Source organism: Rattus norvegicus, chromosome 2, assembly GCF_021556685.1.
Source record: "Rattus norvegicus strain SHRSP/BbbUtx chromosome 2, alternate assembly SHRSP_T2T, whole genome shotgun sequence".
Classification (NCBI taxonomy): domain Eukaryota; kingdom Metazoa; phylum Chordata; class Mammalia; order Rodentia; family Muridae; genus Rattus; species Rattus norvegicus.
The window spans coordinates 122,893,361-122,916,231 of record NC_141535.1 but is presented as its reverse complement, the minus strand read 5'-3'; positions in this window follow the sequence as shown (position 1 = coordinate 122,916,231).

Genomic DNA, 22,871 nt, shown 5'->3' with positions numbered 1-22,871 from the left:
GCTGGTCAGTGAGTCCAAGGATCTGTCATTCTGTCTCCTCAGTACTGGGATGGTAAACATACTCCATCATACCCAGTTTTGTTTGGATTTGGTGTGTTGGATCGACTCAAGCTTGCAAGTCAAGCACTTTACCCACTCAGCCATCTCCCCAGACTAGATGGAGTCCAGTGCTTCTGTCACCCATGATTCAATTCTGCATCCTCATAGGAAACAAGAAAATCACAGTGGTCCTTAGAGAATGCAACTGTCTCTATATGAATAGTGTCAGTCACAGTATTTTCCTTTATTTTTCTGAAATGACATCACATTTGTTGTACTAGTTACCAGGATAATAATGTCACTGACTCTGACACTTTGACAGGCCAAATCCGATCTTTCCTGAAGTAAAGCAACCTTATCATCAAAACCAGTAAAAGACTTCTGTCTTTAGAAAGCATTTATCAAATATCACCATCTCCTAAGGATTTTCTTAAAAAGTAAAGTCTCCGTTCCTGACAATGCTTAATTTTCATTTATGTGGGGTGTCGTGTGTGTGGGTGTGGGTGTACATGTATATGTGTTTGGTATGTGTGTGTATGTGTATACTTGGTGTGTGTTTGGTTATTTGGTATGTGTGTGGAAATTTGGCGTGTGTGTGTGTATGTATGTGTATACATGTGTGTATTTGGTACATGTATGTGTTAATATATGTATAAATTTGGTGAGTATGTACCTGTGTGTATTTGGTATGTGTGTATATGAGTATATGTATATATTTGGGGGGTATTTGGTATCTGTGTATTGGTATGTGTGTGTATTTGGTGTGTGACCACAAATGTGTATTTGGTATGTATGTGTATGTGTTTGATATGCATGTATATTTGGTATGTGTACACATATGTGTATTTGGTATGTATATGTGTATGTTTGGTATGTGTGTGTATTTGGTGTGTGTACACATGTGTGTATTTGGTTTGTGTGTGTATATTTGTGTGTGTGTGTTTATTTCTGTGTGTGTATATGTGTGTGTGCATGTGTGCATGTATGTGTGCCCACATATATGTGTGTATTTGGTATGTGTGTGTGCACTGGTGGGTGAACACTATAAAATACAAGTGTCAGTGAGAGGACATCTTTTAGGAGTTGATTCTCCCCTTCCACCATGTGGGCTCTGCAGACCTAACTCAAGTTTTCAGTCCTGGCAGCAGGTGATTTTGCCCACTGGGCCATCTTGCTTTCTTGGAAATGCCAAAGTGGAGAGTATTATGTGTAAATCTAGGGCACAGTCCCTAAGGAAGCCTTGGACAGGTCCAATTCTGTTGTCAAGATGTTCAGCAAAAACATGTAAGATGGTCAGAAAACAATGTATTTTTTAGTTAGGCACTTTCTCTTAGCTATGTATAATCAAAATCAAAAATAACCAATGAAAAGAGACTGTCTATATCTATATATTAAACTTCACTGTATTTTTATTCTAATATAGTTTGCCTGCAATTCCTGGTAATAAGTATCTGTTATCCTCTACACAGGTATCATAGTCTCTCAATGGTGGCAAGGTGCTTAAAAGAAATAATTGAAATATGTATGTTTTCTTAGCATTCATCCTACGGATCTCTTTTAAAAACTGTTTTCCATTGACTCCTACTAGAAATACAAGTTAAAAGCAATGATACAGAAACAGTTCTAGAAGTACGAAGAATGTCAAAGGTTCTCACTCATTTCCTACATCCTGTTCGTTTGTGCTTAGGGCTGAGCCAACTCGTGATATTTATTTTGAGGAATCATCAGATTTTCTTTCTCATGGTAAAAGTCCACATACAACCACAAGAGACAGGCAGATCCTGAGGTCTTGCTGGCCAGCCGGGCAAGCCAAAATGGTAAGCTCAGGTTCAGTGAGACACTGTACTTCAAAAAGCAAGGTGGCAAAGTGACTGAGAACTACATGTAGAGGTCAGCCTCCGGCAGACACACAGGCATGTATGCATGTGTAAGAGCACACACACACACACACACACACACACACACACACACAATCTGTGGATGATAAATGTTTGTATGTCAATAGAATGGACTACTGTTTGATCATAAAGGAAGAAAGAAAACCCATCATTGGCTACAACACAGACAAATGTGGTGCTAAGTGAAACGAGACTGGTATGACAAGACAAGGATTGGCCCTTATTAATGAAAAATAAAAGAATAAAACCAGAAGCTCACATACACAAATAGTATACTGGAAATGCAGAAGGCTGGGGAGTGATGCTGGAAAGGGGCAGACAGCTGCTAACCTGAGTTGCAAGAACTCGGATACACAGCATGGAAATATAAAAGCAGACTGTGTTCTTTACCTGCAATACAAGAGGCCAGGTATCCAGTCTTCTCAACACGTGCTCCCTATAGCAACCATAATCATGGTGCTGAAGAATGTACTCAATTTGATTTGGGTAGTTACACAGTGTGTGAGAAACAGTCACGTCCTACACCTGTGATATTGACTCTGTTAATTAGACTTCAATAGACTTTTTCAAAAATACTTATATCTTCTTGCTGTGTCAAACTCTAAGTTTTAGGGTTCTCATCTGTGTTCCTCTGTGTGCATATGTGTGTGTGAGAGAGAAGCAATTTACGCATCATGCCTATGAGATGTTATTGCCTTTGAAATATCATCTTGCAGGAGTGCAAGATTCTAATTTTGATGAAGTTCATTTTCTGACATTCACACTGCAAGTCCTCACTTGTCCAGAGTCCCATTAAATCCACTTATTGGATTCCTTTCCCTGAGTAAGTTGCTGGTATCCTGAGCATTTCTTCTGTGGTCTATAAATTCTGCACGTGGGCAGGTCTTCCCTCCACGCCAGTGCTGCAGAAAGCAGGAATGTGGACTGCCTGTTCTCGGCTGCCCTCCTGTAGCTCACAAGGCACCCAGTGCACAGAAAGCACAAGTAAGCAGATGGGGGTGGGAGGGTGGACCAGGCAAGGAAATGGGGTGAGATGTGTGTGACCTTCAGGGAGTTAGTAAGCCTTTCCCTATAAAGATATCTCTATAGCAATAACAATGTCCCTGAGCTAGGATGGGGAGCAGTCATCATGCTCAACTCCTCACCTATGTGTGTCCCACATTTGAGCAGCTTGAGTAGCTTTTAAATTCCAAGGCTCGACCAGGGTGCCGTGCAGCTTCACTTGTGTCGAGAATCGCCATGTTACGAAGGGCTGCACGCTGCATGAGTCAGGTGCACATTAATACCACCAGCGATCCCCATGGCCCCTGGAACCCAACTTAGTCTCAAGGTCACAGCGAAGTTCCTGAAGACTATCTGTCAACAAGTGACCCCCTGCAAGACATTCAAATGGAATCCAACGACTTAGCCCCTCAACTCAAAGCAAGATGTCTCCTCCAAAGGTTGGAGGAGACTAGCAAAAACACACGCTCCCTTCAAAGTGATCCCAATTCCAAGTTCCTCTTGAAACCTCATCCTTGGGGTGGCTTCGTCTCATCACAAGCATCCACTGAAGAGTTATTCTTCAAAAGCTGATGGAATTGTAACTAGCACAAAATATAAAAACCCCATAAATAGTTTGGCTTATCTGACTGCATAGGGAGGAGAGCTCATCTGATAGGTTAATGGGTATGAAACTTTGGCTGGAAAACTAACTGGATTATCATATAACTGTGTTTATGACGGGAGGTTCCAACTGCTATTCCTCAGAGAAAGAAAGAAAATAAACATTTCCAGTGATTAATTTTGTCAATTTAGATACTGAGATGAATTCCTAACTTTTTAATACACCCTCCAAAAAACCTTTATTCAGACAAGGAATATATTCTGTTTTCTCCCCAAATAAGAATTGCCTCTGGGAAGGTTCCTTTCTCCTCCCTTCCCTTTCCTATTGTAAAACCAGCCCTACAATCTTTCTAAAACAAAGAATGTGCACAAATCAGCAAATTGTCCTCATCCCCAGGAAAGAAAATGGTAGCCCTCTTTTAAGAAAGCTGCTCCTAGAAATAGCAACCATGGAAGGGTGGCATGAATCAGCCCCTCCTTGCCTGCATGCCCTGGATGCTATAGCAATCTGCCTGCGCACATATTGAAGGATACCCCATCTTAGAGACCCAGGGGGCTGCTTAACAGGTATCCTTGCCCAGTGTGGGGAACCCCTGTGAGAACATCTTACTGAGAACCAATGTTGTCTTGTACTTCAGCATCTAATGGGACAACTGGGACATGGCCACAGAAACTTGTATACGGTTAAGCCTCCGCATGAAGAGGGTAGTGGTGGCATGGTTTCCCCTTTACTTAGAGAGGTGGGAGGTAGTAGGTCTCAGCCAAGCTGTGCTGACAGGTCCTGCTCCTACATTCTATGGCTGGAAACTGAAGATCTCACAGTATGAAGGAAAAGCTGTGACCACTTGGCCACCCAGGGACACTGTTTCTTTAAACTGCTTCTGTTGAAGGTGTGCTAACCTGGGACGGGAGAAGTCTCCATGAATAAAAGGCCCTGCTGACCTGAGTTTGATCCCTGGGACCTACCTAGAGGGGTGAAAGGAAAGAACTGACCTCAGGAGATGTCCTCTGGCCTTCACTCTGCTATGGCACACTTGCTCACATATTTGCTCTGTCTCTCTGTCTGTCTGTCTCTCTGTCTGTCTGTCTCTCTGTCTGTCTGTCTCTCACACACACACACACACACACACACACACACACACACATAAGAGAGAGAGAGAGAGACAGAGAGACAGAGACAGAGACAGAAAAAGAGCACAGGCCGGCATACATTGGGAATCCCTTACTGAAAGTGCTAGGGAATCTCAGTGCTTCCTGTCTAGGCAGTGTTTAAGATCATGAGGTGTCTGCGTGTTCAACATGAGATATCTTGGAAGTAGGAGTCTAGTCTAAATATCATGTTCTGTTATTCATGTTTCATAGATGGTTTACTCGCAAATCCTGAAGGCAGTCTGATACAACCTGTCTCACACCTGCATTGGACTTCAACCTGTCCCAGGCCTACAATTTTCCATTTGTGACCATGTCCATGCTAAAAAAACACACACACACATTTAAATTTTGGAGTATTTCAGATTTTGGATTTTTTGGGTGGGGACACTCGCCTTGTAGGGGATGCACTGCTAGAGCACTGGCAAGTGGTAAGCCCTTCAGGTCCACCAGTCGCAGCAGGTTCAGGTCCCTGTGGGTCATATACTACAGAGTACACATGTGTAAGCCTCCAGGAGCAAGGAGAAATTCACACCAGTGGCTGCCCCATGGAGGAGAGTGATGCAGAATAGTGTAAATTGTGGTGCGGGTGGGGCTGGATTCAAGTTAGCTCAGTTAGGCCAGTTCACTCTCTCTCAGAAGTAGACCAGCAGCAGGAGGGAGGCAGACAGGGACTCAGACTAACGCCTACACTAAGTGGCAGCAGGCTTCCACACGCTCTGGAACGCAGTCCCTCTTGCTCTTTACTTTTTCCTGTATTTTAAAGCCTGAGTGAAACTTTGAAGGCATCTGAGTGAAGATTGTTCTTCTAGTAACTCAGCAGAAATTTGGATCAAAAAGGAATCTAGACCCCAGAAACTAAAGGAAGCAGGTCCTGGGGACAGAAGGTCACACCTATACCACTGCTTCCAATTTTTGGAGAGTGACTGTTGTAGGGCTTTTCTAATTGTACTTTTATCACACCGGACCAGAAGCTCTGGGGTCCCGGATGCTCGAATGGGACTTAGAATAGCTTTAGAATGTTGTCATCTTAATAAAACTTCTCCCTAACAGACTGGCATCTGGTTACACATGGAAAAGAGGTGGCAGGCCAGTGCACAGTGGAAAGATTCTCTGAGTGCCTGGGTGTCAGCCAGAGTAGAGAGGAACGTGACACCCCACCATAGCCAAGGCTGCTGTGTTCCACACTCTGGCAATGAGTATTCCCAAGTCAGAATTCCAATAATAAATCCAAAGCTCTATCTTCTGTGAAAGGAATGTGACTCTGCTGACAGGTGGGGAAACACATTTGGAATCAACCAGCAAGGGGTGGGGCGGGGGCTGGTGGGGGGCACTTCTGAGAGCCATGGCACTCAGCAGCTGTGGTTCCAAATAGACATGGAGAACACACATGGGACTGGCTCGACTCAAGCTAATGTTCACCACGGAGGGAAAAACGCCCACGAACTCAGAATGGCGTCACAGGGATGGCATGTATTTCAGCACTAAGTGGTACTCAGCCCACTCTAAAAAAAAGGAGGTTTATCACCCAGGCCAAGAAGCAAGCCTGGTTGGCACTGTCACATGAGCATGTGGCCCAGGAGTCTATGTGGGGGCTTCAGAAACCAGGCAATCCTAGTATCTCGGGTTTAGCTCCTGAGATAGCCCAGGACTGGACTCTTCTCTGCTGTTACTGGGTTGAAAGTCTGTTTGTGCATTTGATACAGAGACTCCAAACAGAGGCAAACAGTCATCTATACTTTTTAACTTTACCTGGTAGTAAGTGGGAGGTAGTTGGAGAGCCTGAAATTCTGTTATATGAACCTCATTGCTGTGTCAGCTCTGCTGTATCTTTTAATGATCAGTATTCATTTACTTTGTTTTCATATAAATGTATACATATATATATATATTTACACACACACTTAATGGTTAGTCTGTGAAGATCATTATTGAATCTACTACCTCATAATTTTATGATTATAACAAACTGATGATTTGGGTGTTGTCCTTAAATGTTCCAAGGCTATGCTTGTATCTCTAAGAAGAAATGCAAAGACCAGAGACAAGCCTTTTATCTCACAAGACTGAGTCAGTCATGTGAGCCGAAATAATGGCTTCATGTATGAATATGGATGAAGATTACAAAGCTATATTCTTTTGCGGAGTGTGTTTCCATGTAGGATGCAGGTGAGATCCATCAAATTCCCTTCAGAAATTAAATCATACATGGCTTCTGACCAATCAAGTTCGTGCACTCGTCCTCACCAGTGTTTGCTGCCAGTCTGTCCACCTCAAATGTCCCTGGTCCATGGTAATGTTTTCTCTCTGCAGAACAGACGGAGGCTTTAACCCACACACTGGTTTTCAAGGGGCTTCAGTCTCCTAATCAGAGCAGCCAGTATCACAGATCATTAAATACTGAGTAGCCAGGGCTCTAGGCAGCAGAAACAGATGTATGAATTATCCCATTTCATCTCAGGAATGCCTCATCTGCTTTATAAAACGAGTAGCAAGTACCCCTTCAGGCATGTGAGCACAAAGTACGAGATCAGATGCTAGGTCCGAGCCCCTGCACCATGACACCCAACTGAGAGACATGTATCCCCATGCAAGGAACAGGGGGCTTCTAGCAGCGACTCCTGTGTGAAGGTGTAAACAGTTTTCAGGCCATCTCAGGCAGCTGTGTTAATAACAAGTGTTCAAGACAAGTAAACACAAGCTCTGGGTCATGGATGGTCCACCTGAATACGTTTAACATCGGCTTGGCAAACAAGAGCCCTCTTTCTGTTCCACCTTCAATTGCTGCAGGGAAGTGTGAAGGCCCCAGTGCGTTCACACACAGTGCCGGCCTTGAAACTGTTTGTTATTCTGCTGTGTAACCAAGCAGCCGACTGATTAGCCCCTGACCTTTGGCAGAAATCTGAACCTGGGACATTGGAGACAGATGCTCTGAGTTCTCGCAACTAATTCCCTGCCAACAGCGCATCTTCCTTAGAAACAGAAAGCAGCTTTCTTTTTGACAATGAAGAGGGAAGGTTTATTCAGCTGCGTGAAACTCAGCAAGGCCTGATGATGGTGGACAAGGTTGCGAAATCTAGCCAGAGACCGACACCGGGACCAACGTGCCTGCATGCTTTTGTGTTTGCATTCACAGTTTGGTGAGAAAAGACAGGTAGTATTTGAAAATATGCTATTTCATTACCTAAGAAAAAAATTCAATTCTATTTATAAGTCAGTTATTCAGCCTCTCTTTATACATCTCTTTTACACCTCATGTGCACATAGACTTGTAGAAGATGAGGCAGGAAGCACTGATTCCAGAAGATTCTGAGCCTTCCAGACTTCTGTTGAGAAAACAGCTGAGTGTCCACCTCCTAGAACTCCCAGAATGTACTTCTGTATTTCTAGGATGTTCACTGAGTAGACTTTGGTTGTCTGACCCATCAATGATTCAGAAGCAGTCGGTCATCAAAAGACACCCGCACTCTCAGCTCAGTGAAGCACACTTGCTTGGCATGTACCAAAACTTAGAAACTTTCTAGAGCTGACTCCTTACTTAGGATGTGTCTGACTTTCTCTCATCTTCAACGAAAGGACCAGGGATCATGGCACCTGCTTCCAAGGGTGAGGATTGGTTGGGTACTGAGTGAGAGGCAAGAAGCACAGTGCCAGGCTCTAGATGCCTTGGCCTCGACACATTTCAAAGGCAACATACCAGTGTCTAGATCAACAGACGATGTTTAGAAATGGACGGACAAAACTGGATCTTCCCTCCTGACTATGCTTCTTTGAACAACAACAATATTAACATGAACACATGCAGTGCCTTCTTCGAGCTCATCACTGAATTAAGCCACTTGGTAAATAAAATCAGGAGTTGCTGTAAAACAAGGCACAGAAAACTATGAATGCCTGGCATTTTATACATCATTCCATTTCCTAAACATTGGGAAAGCCCCACTAAGGCTACGTATTTTAAAAGGAGAAGAAAAAAAGGTGGTCTGCTTCTGACTATTTACAATGTTACCTACAATACTGGTGTGTTGCTGTAAATATTAAAAATGCCTAAACCTTTTATCCCACGCTAGCGAGGGTACCCATAAGGCCACATGGCACTTCAGGACACTTTTATTTCAGCAGTTCCACGCTGCCCCCAAGAACTCTCAGACCCAGGCGGTCCACGAGCCATTCCAGTCTCCCGGGGTTCCAGGTAACCCATAAAATCAAGACTCAACAAACTCCAACCCAACAATCAGATACATATGTTAAATTCTCAATCCACAATATATCCACACAATAAACTCACAACCAATTGATAAAGATATAACCACCCACCTAGATAAGATGACTTGATCTATAGAAATCCATCCCTTAAGAGATATTCATAACAATCTGTATCTATGTAGAGATGCATGGTGATGGATTGTTTATGTCTGCCTCCATGTTGCCTCTCCCTCCTTTCTGCCTCTCGGTTTCCTTCTACAACTTTTTTCCCACCTCCCTTCCTTCTCGTCTATTGACAGACCTCATTTTATCTTGTGTCTGCTTTCACCTGCATAAAGACATCTACCTACACTGATGTGTCAATGAGCCGTGCTCTTAGCACAGATTCCTCACTGGCCTTAATCTCAAATAGCTACTTGTGATTTGCTTTTCTGCAGGGACACCTCCAGAGCTTCATGCAGACCAGAAACACTAAGAGTACTTTTGAAATTGGTTCTCCTTATAGCACATTGTGCTTAAGAGAGAGCGGGAGAGAAGAGAGAGGGCGAAACCAGAAACTTCAAAGTACAAATTAAGAATCTATGAAGTAAAAGAACAAGAACTGAACAAATGCTGCAGATAGACTCCCAGGCTCACCTTTAGGGCGAGCGAGAAGGTAAAGGTGACTTACACCAACATTGGCTAAATGTCAGAGACACCATAGATGAGAGAAACCTTCTTTCAATTAGTTATCTCTTTAGAGTCAAAGGCATTAACTAGAGAACATCCTTGACTTCAGATACAATGGCATCAAAGCTGGCCACAACTGTGGCACAAACTTCACTCTCTCTTCTCTGCCTCCTTGGGCATTTTTCTCCTCTATTACCCTAGGTCTGATAAGCTCACATTGCTAGAAACAACTGCAACAGAAAGAAGGGACAGCTATTGGCAACAGTGTGTTTGTGGTCGTTAGTGCTGCATGGTATCACGTAAATAGAAAGTTAAATATTTGTGAATGGCTAAATATGAGAAATTATAATCAACAAAGTGAGACTCCAAATTCCCCAGCATCCCCCTGGCCTTCCAGAATCTTGAGAACTTGATTTGCCTCTTAAAGGGATTATTAGCCCTCTGTAAGGGTGCCAGGGAGAGGATCTAAAAGGGTCTTTGAGGGAGATGCAGTGACCTCTGGCCTTGAGAGAATGTGGAAGTTCTATTTTCACTGATTTTTAAAAACATACTTTAATGACGACCTTAAATGTTGTACAAGGGAACATAGAAATTGCTCTAGTCATTAGCCTACTTTTCTTACAAAACACAGGCTACTGACACTTTATACAGCTTTTTAAATGCAAAGGGGGGAATGGTGCTGACCATGGACGAAAGTGTCTGACACTCTGTAGTCATCCTGGAAGGAAGGAAGACTTCTAAAGAGACACTGTGTCTCTCCCTTTGCCTAGCAGATAATTGAAACAGATCCCTCCACCCCCCCACCCCCAAGAAATTTTAATTTCCCCAGAAATCCCATACTGAGAGAAGGAAAGGACTGACTAGTCAGAGGAGAAGCTTGTCTCCCTGAAAGAGATTAAGTTCACAGTTCTGACAATCTGGCAGACCACCTTGAAGAAGAGAGGAGCCAGCCATGGGCCTATGACGCAGTGGTGAGCAGGATGACCCCTTGCAGAGCTTATGGCACTGCGCCAGTCACCTCATCCAGTGGAGCCTGCGTTCCTCGTCTTCATTGTTTTGTGCTCTAAAGGAGTAAGGAAAAAGCAGAGTAGGCATAGATTTATTAAGGACAAGTGAGAAAGAATACCCAAGATGCTTGGGCTCCGGGTTGAAAAGAATGTCATGAGGAGACAATGGGAAGCCTGGACGGCATTCATTATAAGACATTTTAAACCCAGGGGCTAAGAGAAATGGAAACATTCAGGAAGAGCATGGGTGTGGATTTCTGGAAGGGGAGTCCCACGTCACTGTCTTTACAATCATCGCATGCAAGATTTTAGTAATTTTCAAGTTACTGTCTTGAAACGATGACTAAAGAACTTAAATCAGATCCGTGGGTGGTTCCTGGGGACACCCAACAAGAATTTGATCGATGAGTTTGGGATGCCAGGAGTTAGGATGTCTCTTTTCTAAATAAAGCTAATAGTTTCATGTGTGAGAGAACAGAAAACAGCTACCCACTGTCAGGTTTGTTCAAGCCCTAAGCCTGGCTCGCTGTTCTTTGCACAGAAACTACCTGTCTGTAAAAGCTGTGTCAAATCTATGTTCTTAACCTTTCAGGCAAATGTTGTAATTGTGCTAAAATTCTTCCTTCTCAGCTGAGGAGAAACTCCAACCAATGTGGTTTAAATGACAAGTTCCCCACTTAGGCTCATGTATGAATATTTGGTCCCAAGCCTATAGTACTGTTTTTGAAGATCACAGAAACCTTAAGAGGCAGAGCCTTGCTGGGGGATGCACTGGGGATGGGCCTTGACGGGTTATAGGTAGTTCCATTTCCTGCTCGCTCGCTCTCTCTCTTTCTCTCTCTCTCTCTCTCTCTCTCTCTCTCTCTCTCTGGTAATTCCATTTCTCTCTCTCTCTCTCTCTCTCTCTCTCTCTCTCTCTCTCTCTCTCTCTGTCTGCTTCCTGTGTGTGGGTGACATGTGACTTATCTGCTTCCAGGTCAACCCCATGTCCCTGCCGCTATTCCTTCCCTCCATGATGGACTGTATCCCCTGTGGAACTATAAGCCACGCTAAAGCCTTCTCTGGGTTATTTATCTAGACTGTTCTATGACATTAGCAGAGGAGTAACTGATAACTGGAGGCCATGTGGTGATGGCTTCTTCTTCCATGTGTCCTTAATTATTTCTGTCTTTCTTTCCTTCCTCAACTCAGATGTAGTATCCATTCAGGACTCCAAGGAAATTTGTAAGTTCTAATAGATAACTTTTTCATGTAATTGTAAATAGTGTACATGTTTAAGTGACAACCAGTTTGATCTAGAGACATTGGTGACCCAGCTCTGCATTAAGAAAACAGAGAAAATTATTCCCAGCCATCTTGGAATGTTCAGGCCTATACTGGCCAAACTTCCCAGCCTCACCAGGTCTGTTTTCAACACAAACAAAGATACTAAGTTCTTATGTGGTAGGTGACAACAGATGCCCAGACCTGCTTCAACCAACCTCATTGTACAGAGCTGCACGGGCCTGCTCAGAGATATATACCAGAGCGTGCCTCTCTTGTTTCCCTGATGGGAGATAAGAACTCTCTGCGAAGTGGGTGTGAAAGGCCTAGAAGGGACCTTGATGAGGAGCTGGTGACTCAGGTAAGCTCACTGACAGGGATATTCCTGTTAGGACAGCAACTCCCAAACTGTTTCCCAGTGTTCTCACTGCTTGAAGCAACTGATAAAATATTTCCATCAATCACTGGAGTAAGAGAGATTGATTTAAAGAACCAGAAAGTGTATATATGAATGTAAGAGTGTGTTTGTGTGTGTGTGTATGTGTGTGTGTGTGTAAAAATATGCATGTGTTTTCTGTATGTGAGAGTGTGTGTGAGTGTGAGCATAAGTGTGTTTGTATATATATGTTTATGTGTATATGTGTGAATGTGTGTGTATGTGTGAGTGTATATGTGACTATGTAAGTATGTATGAGTGCATATGCATGTGTGTTTGTGACTGTGTGTGTGTGTGTGTGTGTGTCTGTGTGTGTATTGAAAGTGTGCCTTGGTCCTTACAAAGGGTAACAGCATTTGTTTTCAATGCATTAGTACATGAGTTCTTCAATAGAACTCATAGAACTCACCTACTCCACAGTGTGTGTGTATATGTGTGTGTGTGTGTGTGTGTGACCATGGGAGTGCAGTGCCAAAAGAAACTAGGGGGAAACAAAAGATCCCTTGAAGCTGGAGAAAAGTTTTCTTAAAAGTGTAAAATGACCCTTTGTTCAATCTCCCTTTTTTATTTTATTCCATATATAGTTGTCTTTGAATAATCAAAATGTTTTTTCATACTGACTGAAAGTGGGAAAACAAAAAAACAAACAAAGACACAAAACCCCCATCAGAACCCAAGGTATTTCCCCCTCCCCTGATATTTTAAAGACAGAATTTTTATGTTCCTTGATTGTACACATATACCAAGGGTTAAGAGAGTAATCCCCACTCTTGAAGATGTTACTGATAGGCAGGTTTGGTATTCTGAGAACAAACTCTCTCATTCACACTAGATTCCCACCCACCAGTCTCATTTCATCGCTTGGTAATAAAATCACTTCTCTTTCACTGTGCCTAAGGTTCCTGTAGTGGACGACGGATTCCTTTGCTGGAGCTATAGCAAAATACACCAGGTTTCCACGCTTAAAAACAAAAGGTTCATCTCACAGCACTGCAGGCTAGAAGTCTGAATTTTAGCTGAGTTGGAAGCACTGATTTTGCCTAATTGTGTTTTGTTTCTGAAGCCAACTCTGTGGCTCCCACCAGCCATCCTGAAGCAGTTTCTCTCCATACTTGCCTGCTTCCCAGCATCACTTCATAAGGACATAAGACATATCAGGCTGGGGCTCACCAGAATCACTTCCTTTTTACTTCCTTAAGGGCCCCATCTCCAAACAGAGTCACATTCTGAGGTACTGCAGAGTAATACTTCCTCACACAGATTTCACGGGGCACAATTCAGTCTGCTCCAGTGACAGCCATGATAGTTCCAGATGCAGTGATGCTGGGTACCTCTTCCCAAGCTGCCTCTCTGCTTGTCTTTGCTGGGCACACTGACTTCCTCTATTGTAGCCAGCTGTGTGGCCTCTCTAGATAAGATTGTTTTAGGGAGCTCTGGAATAGCTGCAGTCTCTTGTGCATCTGGGTCCAAGCTCCAGGGTGTGGAACCATTCACTGTTGAATTTACATGGTTTTTTACCACACAATGTAAATCCCTAAAATGTTTCCATCTCTCCATCTGAACACACCAGGCCCTTGAGCACCACTAAAATAGGATTCTCCTCAATGAAAAGAGAGCATGAGTTTCCTGACAGAGCTAACAAAAGTAAAATTAGGCATTGCATTCTTCAGATGCCATGCTGTAGTTCTCTGATCCCTAATAGTCTCCCAAATTAAAACTAAACTTAAATCTCCCCCCCCCCTCTCTCTCTCTCTCTCTCTCTCTCTCTCTCTTTGTGTGTGTGTGTGTCTGCTATGTATGTGTGTGTGTCTGCTATGTATGTGTGTGTTTCTGCTATGTGTGTGTGTCTGCTATGTGTGTGTGTCTGCTATGTGTGTGTGTCTGCTATGTGTGTGTGTCTGCTATGTGTGTGTGTGTCTGCTATGTATGTGTGTGTTTCTGCTATGTGTGTGTGTCTGCTATGTGTGTGTGTGTCTGCTATGTGTGTGTGTGTCTGCTATGTGTGTGTGTGTCTGCTATGTGTGTGTGTGTCTGCTGTGTCTGCGTGACTGTCTATTCTCTTGTGGACATCCTAGGCAAAGGCTCTTTGGGCACTCCAGCTTTTCTGACTTAGATGTATTAATAGCACATTGTATTAACACTTTTCTTAAGGGTGGGTGGGAATGGTTGCTAATGTTTTCAGCAAGCTGCCTGTCACAAGATATTTATAACCCCAGGACTCTCTATTCTTTTTCTATTTGTGTGGTCCCCAATTTCACCATCTTTCTCTAATTTTAAAGCATGAGTTTCCTCAGCAACTGCATCTGTTATGCACAGATGCTGCGTTGAGAGTCTGTGCCCAGCCCAGCCCAGTGATATCTGCATTGCAAAAACAGAGAAGCAAATATCTGACCTAGAGCTACATGGGCATGTCCTGTCTTCCTCAGAACCCTACCTCCACTGCCTGCAAGGGGGAACACTCAGTGCAAAATTATGATCTCGATGTCTACTCTATATGCAAGATCATCTTTTTGTCTCAGTGGAGGAATTTTCATTTTGATGAGCTTTGTCGTTATATTTCTATGTGGTGCATGGTGTGTGCATGTCTGGGCATATGCGTATTGAGGTGCTAGGAAATTTGTTTTTTCCCTTCTACCATGTGAGTCCTGGGAATTGAACTGAGATCATCAGGTTTGGTAGCATGTGCCCTTCCCCACTAAGCCATCATGTCAGTCCTATGATTTATTTCTCTTCAGTCTCATGCTCTCCAGCTAAGCTATTTTGACCACCCACTAATGGTTTATTTTTAATATCCTGAAATAAACATGTTTTGGATCTCCCAGGAAACGCTTCGGAAGTTGGTACATATGTCAGCCCTCTTCATTCAGTTTCAAGGGAAGCAAAGGAAGATCTTGTCTGAACATGCTTGAGAAGTTCCACTGGGTCAGGAGGACAGGGCCATGGCCACATCAGAGCTACCAGGCATCTGCTGTGTTGAACAATCCTGCAGACATGCCTCAGCATGACGCTGTGACCTAAGCTGAACACACACACTCACCATCGTACAGAGCATGGCTTGGTCCAGCCTGCCTTGAACATGCTCAGTGTATCACTCAGGACTTTTCTTCTCACTCCTGTGAAGAAGCTGATGAAAGCAGCTGAAGGGTTTATCCAGTCCTCCAGTAACCCCTGGTCCACGGTTGGCTGAAAGAGATGAAAACTGGCGCTCAACTCACTTCTTCCTTTTCATTCAGTCTGGGACCCTGGCCCATGGGCTGCTGTTGCTGCCCACATTCAGGTGGGTCTTTCCACCTCATTTAAACCTGTCTAGAGACTCCCTAACAGACATGCCCAGAAGATGTCTCATAGGTGAGTCTTGATGATGTCAAGTTAGGAATAAATATCAACTCCCACACTTGGACTCTTATACTAGCTATAAGTTGCACAAAAGCATCAGTACAGAGCCCACTTTATTATAAACTGCTGAACACTTCATAAGTTCACTAAAGGTTCTACTGATTCTGCACTATGGTAAAGTCCAAAAGTACATGTTAATGTATCCACATGTATCCATGTATACACATGTTTCATGGCTTACAGGCATACAGGCTTACATGGCAGTAGCATGATGCACATGTCACTCATCTGATACATGAGGTAATCACCATGAGACATCTCACTCATCCCCAGGGGTACGGACAATTGCTTAATCCAGAAAAACTTTTGAAACAGTTCGGCTGATGGTTTCATATACAACATGAATGCTCAGAACTTGGAAGAGTCCAGAAGGTTGCAAGTAACTTTACTTTCTGGTTAAAATCTAAGGGCTCATACAAGCAGACTAGTTCCTAGAACCAAAGGACTATATGGATATAGTTTGGGGTTTGTTTTCAATGACTGTGTGTTAATATACATGGAAATTTCTTTATCATTAATTATGTAAATTCTTCAAAAGTAAAAAAAGAAAGAGGAAGGAAGGAAGGAAGGAAGAAGGAAGGAAGGAAGGAAGAAGGAAGGAAGAAGGAAGGAAGGAAGGAAGGAAGGAAGGAAGGAAGGAAGGAAGAAAACCACCCCAAATACACCTCCTTGTGTATAATTCTATGATTTCCGAATTGAATATTTAGTTTGGACTGATTTCTATTTGTGGATATCTCAATATGACTTCTTGGGAAGACTCATTCTCAATCATCTTGGTTAATCAATGAAAGTAGAGGATGTCATTCCAGTTTTCAAATTAAACAGCGGTGTAAGCAGGTGCTCTAACAGGGACTCCGCAGTAGCAATTGTCACTGCATCTGTTGTGCCTGCTTCAGACAGACAGGGTGGTTAAGACTGTGTGTTAAGCCTGGAGGTGCAGGCTGTAATCCCAGCACTTAGGAGGCTGTGGCAGGAGAATCACGAGATTGAAGCCCATGCCATAAGTTGGTATTTGGTCACCTTTCCTGTTGTTATAATAAATTATCCTGACAATAGCAACTTGGTGGGGAAAGGTTTTATGGTGGCCCAGGGTTCTGGATTGCTGTCTCTCAGAGCTTGGAGGTCACAGTACAGAAACTTCAGGGGGCCTGTCTCATCTGCAGTGGGAAGCAGAAGGAGGCAAATGCTCAGCTAGACTTCTCTATTTGTGTGAAGTCTAAGACCTGAGCCCCAAGTATGGATCTGCTCTCCGTTAGTGTGCATTTTCCCACATCAAATTAACCTAATGAAGATGATCCCTCCTTCTGACACCTGAAGAATTCTAGATTTCCTCCTAGGTGTGCCTGGAGGGTTTTCTACTGGGTGATTCCAGATCCATCCAAGCTGACAATTGATATTAACCATTACTGCGCCACTCTGGCTGGAGGGTCTTAGTGTTCCGTACACTAAGTATTTAGGGGAATTTTTAGCTTACAGCATTTCCAACCTGTGACAGATTTATTGAGACACAACCCACTGTGGGAATCCCTGTCAGTGCTATTTCTTAAATCCCTGAACTAAGCAAGCAATTTGCTCTGAACAGCAGGCTTCCTTTCTCCGAAGAAGAGGTATTAAAAGTTCCTAATGGCTGGGGTGGCTATGGCTTAGCATTTTAAGGTACTTACATAGTGCTATGTAAGTGCAACTGAACTAGTGAATTATAATTTGGCGGTAATGATCTGGTTTCCCACTTGCCAGATGTGACTCCTGACAAGTTGGACGCAGTCCTCAGAGCAAGCAGCAGTAGAAACACCTCTGTACCTGCGGCTTCCAGCTCAGCAACAGAGCCAGGGGTTTCTGAAATATTTCTCAAACTTCTCCACCAGTGTTGTCATTCCAAAATGGAGGGCATCATGAAGTAGACTGTCGGGTTTGGGATGTCCATGGTAATTATAGTAAAATGAAATTATGACACAGATCTGGTTAAGAGCCCTGACAAGTCTTGTAGAGGACCCAGGTTCAGCTCCCACCTCCCACCTAGTGACTCACAACCATCTGTGATTCGAGATCCACGGGATCCTTTTCTGCCCTCTGTGAGCACCAAGCACATGCATGTGGGCAAAACATTCACAAAACAAACAAAACACTTAAACACTCTACTGCTGCCATCTTGGCCAAAGTGAAGGCTCCGAGTTTACCTTCAGTGCAAGGTAACTGATGCTCTCTCTGTAGCTGTGGCCAGTTCTGGAACCGTCGGGGCTTTTTAAGCTTCTTATTTTGCTCTGCTAAAGAGATATGCTTGCTTTTCTCTTTGTGTTTTTAAATATTAGTGTGTAAAAAAAATGAGAATGTTTTCTCTCCATGGGGGTGCGAAAACAATTTGCCACTGCTGTGATGTTCCTGTGGAAATCAGTGCTTCATGGGGTTCAGATGTTCCAGCCAGTGATGATGCATTTAACTCATCTTGCAGGTTTCTATCCTGCAATAAACAAAACCCATCCCACATACGATGAGAAATTGGCCATTCTGTTTAAACTGGTGCTCTGTTTCAGCATCTGCTTTCATGCAAACTTTAAATGTTTGATTCTTGGTCATTTAAAAGTTTCCAAACTCTTCTGGATGGTTATAGCCTTTTTTAAAAGAAAAGATTATTTCTTTTTAAGTTACATGTACTGATTTTCACCTGCAATTGCGTATATAAACCATGTGTGTGCAACATTCTTGCGAGTCAGAACAGGGCGCCAGACCCCTGGAACTGGGATTACAGATAGTTGTGAAGAGTGATGCTAGGAACAGAACCTGGGTCCTAGGCAAAAGCAACACGTGCTCTTAACCACTGAGCCATCTCTCTGACCCCAATCTCATCACCTCTTAACTGTTTTGATGGTTTACTATAACTTTGTTTAGAAAATTATGGGGGAATATGGCTGTCAGTGTGTTTGCACCATAAAGAGCTCTGTGGCTGGAAGTCAACTCCATAAAAACTTGGTAAGAGTGCTGTGCCTGACTGTAAAATGTCTGAGTGCTTTAGCAACCTTCCCTAATTCCATACTGGGTGGCCATTTTGATTTTTAAGTATCAAAACTTCAGAGGCAGCTGAGGATAAGTCAGACAATGACAACTTGACCTCCCTCTTGTCTTTGTTGGACATGACATTTAAGAGACTCATGAGAGCTTTTGCCTACCTTCCGTGGAGTACACAGGACCAGCCATGAGCCAGTGGAATAAATGAAATCATTTGGAAATAAGCCAACATCTCCACCAACATCTCCGGTCCCATCGAGTGGTGCCAGTCATAGTAACATAAGCATGCTGGATATCGCTAATTTGTAGACATCCGTGCACCTCTAAAACCTGTCATCTAATCCTCCTCTCATGCAAATCAGCCTCTGCTTCTGCCCATTCTGTGAGTGATCTTGACCCATTCCCTCTAGTTTGTGTCTCAGGAATTATCTTATTTATATGGAAGCATCCAGTTAGTACTTGCTCAGTGGCTCACTCTCCATATATGAATATGCTGCTTTATCAACTCCTAATAAACAACTTCTGGTTTGTTTCCGCATGCAAATCCATCCTAAACAGAACTCCTAGACTAAATGCTAGTCTAAAAGAGAAGAAAAGAACATACATTGTGGCATTCAACTCTTAGAGGATCTCAGGTAATCTCAAGAGGGGAAGATGGCGGCTCATCAAACACAAAACAAATGCCCAATTCTCTTGCTGCCCTTGCCTGTTTTAATGGCAGCTTCTCTAATCTTCCAGGGAATTTTCTTTCCTACTGATATCCATCTCCACAGCCAATTAAAAATTTCTCTGTGGCGCTAGGTCATCCACGCACAATGCTAGCTCTGTACCCCTGTCCATCAGAGGATTCAGAGTCCTCTGCCCTGATCATGAAGTAGTGACCATCATCTCCTCTTAGTGGCAAGCCATCTGGAGAGTGAGGCTTACAGGGCTATTGTTTGTCAGAGGGAGGTGGCTTGGAAGCCATGCAGTATTTAAAGAGGGCAGCTGTGTTCTTCCTTTTCCTACATACTTCTTGCTTATATGATGCTATTTAGCCTACTGCCTCTGCATTTATCAAAAAGTTCTCAGGCTGTGGCCAAATCTGAGCCATTGCCTAAGCAGTCGGCATATTCCAACTCATCTGTCTGACCCTCTGGTTTTTATATTTCTTAGAACTTTAAGGAACCCCCAGCATTCATCAGCACAGGGAACAGTGGGACTCCATGAGGCTAGATAGACAGTTATCCACCTGTGTCTTTTGACCCTAATGATGTCACTATACCATTGCTGTCACAAGATTGTCTAAGTCTTTCCTCTGAATGTGGCTAACAGCACATACCAAGGTAATGGCCTCTCTGTCAGTATGAGTCTAGATTGACCATAAACTTCAGTGGGTCCTTATTCATCAAAGATTTATAGGTGGCTGACACAAAACTATGCACCAGTAACCCTTTAAACCAATAGATTTGGGGCTTGTGGATCAGCAGGATAATTCAGACTGCGTTAATTAGCACCCATCCCCTGAGCTCAGAGCAGCAGAGCAGCTTCCCTTCATCAGCATGGAAGGATGAACAGCCACTGCTCACCAGGGCCTCAAGAGCTGGTTGACTCTGGCTCCCTGCTGGGTATAGGAAACAGTTCTCTCAGAGCTGAACTCTATAAGCCCTGAACTCTATAATCTTTCGAGCTAGATTCCTATGAGGCAAGGCTGCAGTCATCTGCTCCTATTGTACTTCTGCTCCATAAACTATTATTGTATTTATGGAAACATCTTTTTAATGTTTTACGGTTATCTTGTCTATCCTATCTGCTGTGATTTAAAATGTTCTCTCGGTTGCCACCTTCAATCTTTGATGGTGTTCAGGATGCCCAATGCTCAGGACGAGCCACACACTCCCTCAAGCTGAGAAAGACCAAGATCTACTGAAATTCAAGGTCAAAGTTAATCTCTTCAAGCACATCACTGAAGAAGTTGAAGGCAGACAGTGTCTGCTGTGGGGCTGTTGTGTGTATCCAGTGACTCAGCATCATGTCTCTGTCTGGGTTCTGGTGGCCTCCTCTGGCTGAGCACACACGTCTGTGCAGTGTCTCTGGATACAAATAAATGTCCTCTGAAGAAAGGGAAGTCAGCACTATCAGTTGACAACTAGAGACCCAAAGGTGACTCCAAAGGAAGAGAAATGCACCCCCGTCAAACACTAGGGGCTGTGAGTAGGGGATGGGGGGCATGGGATGGGGGCATGGACTCACGGCAGAGCTCAACCTAGAAATGCAAGGCCCCCTGGTTAAACCCCAACATCATCCAACAGAACCATGAAATACACCCAGAGATGAGCAGGTTTGTTAGAATGTCTCTTTGTGGTTACAAATATATATATTGCATAAAAGCAAAATATTTTATTTTAACAATATTTTTTGAGGTTCTTTTATTTGTTTTATTTTTTGTATTCATTTTACATCCTGCTCACTGCCCCCTCCCTGTCAGACCCTTCCATATTCCCTTCCAACCTACACTCCCCTTCTGCTCCTCTGAGCAGGTGGGGCCCCCCTGGTTATCCCCCTACCCTGGCACTTGAAGTCTCTGTGAGGCTAGGCACTTCCTCTCCCCCTAAAGCCAAAGAAGACAGCCCAGCTAGAAGAACATATCTCATGTACAGGCAACTGAAATAGAAACTTCTAGTTCTTTGGAAAGTTAGTTGTGTCAAATGGTGTTTTGCTGGGGCACACAGATAAAAGGATGTCTAGGATGTCTTGCTAAATCAAACTTATGAAAGACTGTTTTCCTGAAGCAGACACAGTAAAAGGATGTTTTGATATAGCACTCGGAAGGACCTGTGATGGAGTATAAATATGACCCCACAGACAGTGGGAGATGAGCACTAAGATTTGGTTTAGTTTGCTCTATTTTGTTATTCTTCACTAAAGACATGCAAGCATTGGTTCACCTTACATAGCATTGTTGAGCTCAACTTGTGGTAATGTTGCCATTGAGAGAAGCTCTTTCAAGAACTGCTAATGAGGTTCCTGTGGCAGCTTGTCACTTCTGCAGCCCTGCCTCAGGCCTATTGGCCAACCTAGTTGTTTCTATAGGATTGAACTACAGCTGCCTGCTGTCTGCTTGCTGAAAGGACTGGACTGTAACTGCTGGTTTGTGCCTGGTGTCTGCCTGCCTAGAAGACCAGTCTGCAGCTGCTGAGTCATATTTGGTGTTTGCTATGGGACTGAGCTGCTGCCAAAGAAGATCAAGCTCACCCCCACAGAACTATTGCTGAATATATTCCCACATAACCTAATAACTGTTCTCCTCTACTCCCTCTGCTGGGTGGTGGGCTAGGGGAGAGATTGAACTCTTATTAAAAGTACGTTGCAAAAATGTATGTCTACAAGGCAACAGCTTTTGGGATGGTCCCTGTTCCAGTTGTTGGGGACCCATATGATGACCAAGCTGTACATCTACTACATATATGTGGAGAGGGATAGGACTAGCCTATGTATATTCTTTGGTTGGTAGTTCACACTCTGAGAGCCCCAAGGTTCCAGGTTATTTGACTTAGTTGGTCTTCCTGTGGAGAGCCTATCATACCCTTTACGGCCCACAATCCTCCTATTCTTCCATAAGAGGCCCCAAGCTCCATCCAGTGTTTTGCTGTGGCCTCTGCATCTGTCTGAGTCAGCTACTGAGTGGAGCCTCTTAGAGGACAGCCATGCTAGACTACTATCTGCAACCATAACCCAGTATCATTAATAATGTCAAGGATTGGTGCTTGCCCATGTGATGGGTCTTCAATTAGGTCGGTTACTGGTTGGTCATTCCCTCAGTCTCTACTCCATCCCCCATGCCTGCATTTCTTGTAGACAGGCTAAATTTTAGATTAAAAATTTGTGGGTGGGTTGATGTCTCTATTGCCCACTGGTGTTCCTGACTGGCTACCAGATGTAGACTCTTCAAGTTCCATTTCTCCAGTGTAGTGAGTCACAGCTAAGGCTACCCCCATTGATTTTGGATGCTTCCCTTAATCTAGGTTTCTTTTTTATTCTGGAGATAACTCATACCTGCTCACCTCTCTCAGTTGCAGATTTCCATTCATTTTTCTAGTCATCTATTATTCCTTTCCCACACCTAATACTAAACCCACCCACATTCCCTCTCCCTACCTCCAATGATCCCAGTTCCCTCCTTTCACCTGCCTCTTATGACTATTTTATTCCTCTTTCTAA